Source organism: Leiobunum rupestre, chromosome 8, assembly GCF_980474605.1.
Source record: "Leiobunum rupestre chromosome 8, qqLeiRupe1.1.hap1, whole genome shotgun sequence".
Lineage (NCBI taxonomy): Eukaryota > Metazoa > Arthropoda > Arachnida > Opiliones > Sclerosomatidae > Leiobunum > Leiobunum rupestre.
In genome coordinates, this window is record NC_143391.1 from 45,819,727 (window position 1) to 45,825,265 (window position 5,539).

The 5,539-nt window shown below is 35.6% G+C and overlaps 1 long non-coding RNA gene across 1 annotated transcript; it reads left to right on the forward strand.

Moving 5' to 3' along the window:
• Nucleotides 1-2,853: 2,853 nt before the first annotated feature.
• On the forward strand, nt 2,854-3,614 carry LOC149933511 (uncharacterized). Its single transcript, XR_016472934.1, has 3 exons — nt 2,854-2,925; nt 3,446-3,519; nt 3,588-3,614. It is a non-coding gene; the product is annotated as an uncharacterized LOC149933511 (long non-coding RNA).
• The last annotated feature ends 1,925 nt before the right edge of the window (nt 3,615-5,539 follow it).

Consider the following 5,539-nt stretch of genomic DNA (forward strand, 5'->3'; position numbering starts at 1 on the left):
TTCTAAAACGTATAGATATTAAGGCAAATTAGTTAAATTACATTTCTTGGAAGTTTTGACTCTCTTTGTTTGTGGATAAGTAGGTTTTCTTTAAGCGAGGTTTTAAGCTCAATATTCAAGCTCAATATTCAATAGTCAGTTTGACTGGCAGTATGTACTCTTGAGTCTTGTATTATTGTGCCAGGATAATTAACGGAAGATTCATATTGTAACGTTAAGGAAATAACGACACGTCGACAAACGATATTCTAGTTTAAAACATCGGCCGAGCCGACTGCGATTTTGTCCCAGGTAGATTTCTTTCCAATCCCACTTCTCTTCGTACTAACCGAGGCCTGACGAACTGCCCTATCACGCAGTCTTCCTTAGAGTTAGGTCGTGGCTGAGCTCTGCCTGAGCAACTCTGATCCCAATAGATATCGAACGTTACAATATTCCAAAGTAGTAGTACAAGTAGTTCCGGATAAGTTTTCATCGTGCCTACTAAAATTTGCCTCATTTTCTACTACTCGTTTAATCAGCAACTGCTTAAAAACCTCTTTTCTTTTAGGTTTTTTAGTCGCCGGTCCTGTGACAAAAATTGTGGAAACAGCATCTGACTTTAACTTAGGAAGCCTGTTGCCAATAAATCCAATGTATGACCAAAATTCAGCGCTACTACTTAGTTCAAAACATTTCTTTTCAAAATGTAATTGGCGTACTCATGAAGATGCAGTTGGCACAAAGCTCTTTCGTTTAATTTTAGCAATCCATTTCTATAAACCGAAAAAAAGTATTTGTAGACAGATGAAGTGGTAAAATGAAGGTTAATAACTAGTAATGTAAATAACTTTAAAATAAATATGGAATAATAACACAAATAAAACAAACATCGTATAGCGTAAGCATTTTTTAAGCGGGAAACACCGAGAGACTTCGCAACGGTGACGTCGGACGAAAAAATGCGCGCGTAGCCAAACCGGATATATTCAAGTACGCCTCTGTTATACAGGGAAACATCATCAGTATTGGGGGCTATGCACGTGAACTTAAAGTATTTAAAGTGCGGAGTCACCGATATTAAAATCATAATCTCAACTGAACAGTAATTGAGTATGCCTCGTTATAGCCGTGAACAGCGGTCCAAGATGGTAGACTTAAACTACGGTGATGGTCATCAAAACGCATGCGCGTCTAGTAAGTCAGTTAATTCAAATGTTCTATCCTGACAGTCCATCAGATCACCACAGTCATATCCGATCTGTTCGTAACTTTGAGGGTGATGGCAACGTGAATCCCAGATTGCGTGGACGGGCATCATAACATATGGAAGACACAGTCATCGCCTACTTTGTCGCCTACCCTCGAGCAAGTATAAGAATGGCATGCTCCGATTGGACTTGTCAACTTATATGTATGGAGTGTCCTTGACCACCATAAATTTAATCCATACCGTGCCACGCTCCACCAAGGACTTCACGATGGTGATAGACGGCTTAGATTGGACTTTTTCAACTGGTTCAGTACCATGGCCGATGCAAATGAAGATTGCCTCCGTTTGCTCCTCGTGTCTGATAAGAGCTCATTCTCGAGACAGAACAACCACATTTGGAGCGATGAAAATCCACATCCGAATGACGGTGCGCCTCCTCACCAGCAAAGAGGTGTGGTACCATTCCTAAACACCTAGTTCCCTGTTTATAAGACGCCAGCCACTAGCGAGAAAGATTTGCGCCAAATAATTATTGCAGCCTTCGACTCGTAACTCCAGCTAGAGTCCGTGGCTCATTTCAGAATATGCTGTATCGCCCACGAACTTGTATAGCAGCGGAAGGTGGAATTATTGAACCTCATTTAGTATAAGACTGGTACATTGGCAAATTTTGTAACACTTTGGGAAATTGTTTTTTTTTCAAAATTAATTACCAATAGAAAAAATAGTTTATAAAACGTCCATTTTTGGCAGTCATACAAACATTACAATTTAGATAGGTTTATTTTTAAATTAGTTGTGAAAAGGCTCAGGCCACCTACTACCAACTTGCTATTTTTCATGACCTAATATCTTAGTGACAAATTGACCTATTCTGACCAAACCAATTTCAATTAGGGTTATCGAGTATGCTCTACGACTTGTTCATGGACAGTTTTGGTCTACCACCTAGCGTTAGAAAAATAAAAATTCCAAACCGTGCAACATTTCATGATTTTGCTGAAATTTACAAATAACAACGACCTTCCCCGATAGTGTACATCCTGAAAATTTCACATTTTTAGGTAAAATAGGTTTTGAGCAAAATTCCTGGCCCGGTCAAATTAAAACACCCTGAATAGTTAAAAAGTTAATGAAATTTATGTTATCTAGCGCCCCACGAAATAACACCATCAAAAATGAGTTTAACCTAATTTTTCCGAAGATAATGTTGTTTTTATGGAAACGATAAACATAACAGCAAGGACTACTATGTTTTTAAAAATCCGACATCAATACCTGTTAATATGAACGACACATGCTATGGCGGATTGAAGATGACCAGTCTATGTTTGGGTCAATTAAAGCTTGTGTGTGTCATATTTTTTGGTCTTTATCGTCGAACGTAAACTTAATTAGGGCAGAAACTTTCCAACAGGAATATACTTATTTTGATTTTTTTTATTTGGTAAGAAATTGATCTTTCACAATATTTACGGGACATTTTTCAAATTAAATTATCAGCAAAACGTGTCCTGTGTGGTTTTTCACAAACAAAGTATTATTGATCAATAAAACATCTAAGGAAGCTTTATGAAAAAATAAATTGATCTACGAAATTTCAGCCGTGGTGTTTTGGTTACAAGTTAGGCCATTCTGTAATCGGTTTCCAGTAAATAGTAACGAATTTTCGCAACGAATTCGGCGTTATCATTTATGAGACAGAAATGAATTTGAAAGTTATATCGTTTCAGGTATTAAATTTATAGTCGATTTCACCGCTGAATGCTTATTTAGTTGACATCTTTTACTTTTCGTATTGACCGGAACAGTTTTCTGTTTGAAATTGTAATCATTGTTAATAAAAGGCCCATCAATTAATATTCGTAATAATTAGTTAATTTAGCATGTAATAAATTTGCGGTTTTTTTTATATTGTGTTTTTAGAAAAGCTTACAAGAGAATAATTAACAATGATAATTTATTTTGGTTATTACGGTGGAATTTTAATTAGGAGTTTCATTTAAACCAAAAAATACCTCTGCGTGTGGTGCCATACCAGAGTGATTGAGAAAAATCATATCACCTCGGTCAGGAATGGTAGTGGCCTTGGGATTATAACCCAAATGTCGTAGGTTCGTTTCCTGCCCGAGATGATATGGTTTTTCTCAATCACTCTTGTATGGTACCACACGCAGAGGTATTCCTTGGTTTAAATGAAACTTCTAATGAGAATAATTAATATGTAATAATAATAATGAAAATTATGTACAGAACTTTTGTGCCGGACATGTAACTCAAATGGAAAAGATGATTTGCTACATCTTCGAAAACAATAAATATATAAAGTACCTCTCATAATAAAAATTAATTGAATGAGTATACTTTTTCTATTTGCAATTATTTTAATTCACAGATACGAATATATTCCATTTGACGGCAGGCTTAAACGAGAACGGCTTCTGTTAAACGTATATAAGGCAAGTAAACTCTTTACAACCATAGAAAATATATAAGATTAATCGTCTCGAAGTACTTTAGACCAATTAACTACCGATGACTTACTCTATTAAGCTTTAGACCATCGATATTCATTTTATAGCCTTGTCGAAGCACATAATGTAGTGTAACCCCAACTTTAGCATAGTACGAGTAAAAATCTTCCTCATCGTTTTCAAAGAATAACTTTCTATCCACAGAATGACCTGCTCCTATGGCCAAGTGAAATAAACCAACACGAAATCAACGCTTACAATCTTGGCATAACAATTCCATTTATATTTTCCTATAAAATTTTAGTGTCGCTAAAGAACCTAACAATAACAGACAACATATCAACGTCAATAACTTCTATTTTGTCAAGATCTACAGAGGTTTGTACCCAATTAAATATTTTCTTCGTGTTATGACAATTTGGTAAATTACCATAACCAAATTAGAGCTGTTAAATTATTGTTTTATGCGGGCAATGTTAATTACTCGAGTAATAAATATATATCTTATACAATTTGCAGTACTGTATTGCCATGATGTCTTTTGCCAGTTCAATTAATTAGTTTTACTAAACCGCGATAATACAATTTTATTAGAAGAATGTGTTTTATTTTAGTAATAACGTTATTCCGTATAACGTCTATTCCTTACCGTTATATATAAGCCAACAATTAATTTAAACGACATGGTTTTTCTAAATTGAGACTTCACAAATCTTTATAGAACTTAATTCTTGTGGTCATTTCACTCATTGCAATATCCCTAATTGCCACTACAGAACAGTTTATACGTGGACCGATAATAAAACCATTGACGGAAATTTATCAGAACTTTTTCAATTTCACTAGATCATTATTTGGTCAAGGTGCGTCAATGTTATTTATTTATTAAATGTTATTTATTTGGAATTGAGAATGATTTTATTTTATATTCGAATTCATTTTATTTTTAAAGGCTCGGTAATATATTCGTTTCCAACATTTCGTCTTGTAATGGGTATTTGGTTACTAAATTTAAACGCTTTGATGTCCGTTTTCGGTGGAGTGGTGACATCGAACTACGCGTCTAGTAAGAAATTGAATATTAATTACATGGAGGACATTATATCTAATCCAAAGTTAACTTCGTACGCCGTACCTCCGATCCAGGAAGAAATATGCAATATAGTGAGGTCTTTTAAAATGCTCCTGTTTTTGGCTGGAAAATTTACAAGGAGACCACTCGAGGTGGTTATCTCCGATTTGGTTCAAACTGGGGTGGTAAGTAGACCTTCATGTAACTTGAAAATCCCTAAAAGAGTGGACAAGAATGGGCTTTCGTTTTGCCATGGCAACCAAAAATGTTTTTCACAACTTAAAAACTGATTACTCGTATTTACCCAATATATGTATATTTACTCATATTTACCAAAATTGACGTATATTGGTCCAAATGTAGCAGATTTAGCCATGATCTGAATTATGTATCTAATTGATAAACCCGTTTTAATTTTTTTGAAAAATATTGTTAGGGGGGACCCTTAAAATCTTCGATTTTCCCATGTTAATTTTCATAGAGAAAATCAGTTTTTAAGTTGTGAAAAACATTTTTGGTTGCCATGGCAAAACGAAAGCCCATTCTTGTCCACGCTTTTAGGGATTTTCAAGTTACATGAAGGTCTACTTACCACCCGAGTTTGAACTAAATCGGAGATAACCACCTCGGGTAGTCTCCTTGTTAGTGCCAGAATCGGCTGAAACTGAACCGTGACAATGAAGAGCACGCTTCTAAGCTAGCACGAGCGCGCCACAGCTGGTTTCAGGGGCGTGGCTGGGCCCTTGAGCCTCGGAAATCATTTTTCAAGCCTTGCTAAAATTTCTAAATCAGGATAGAGAG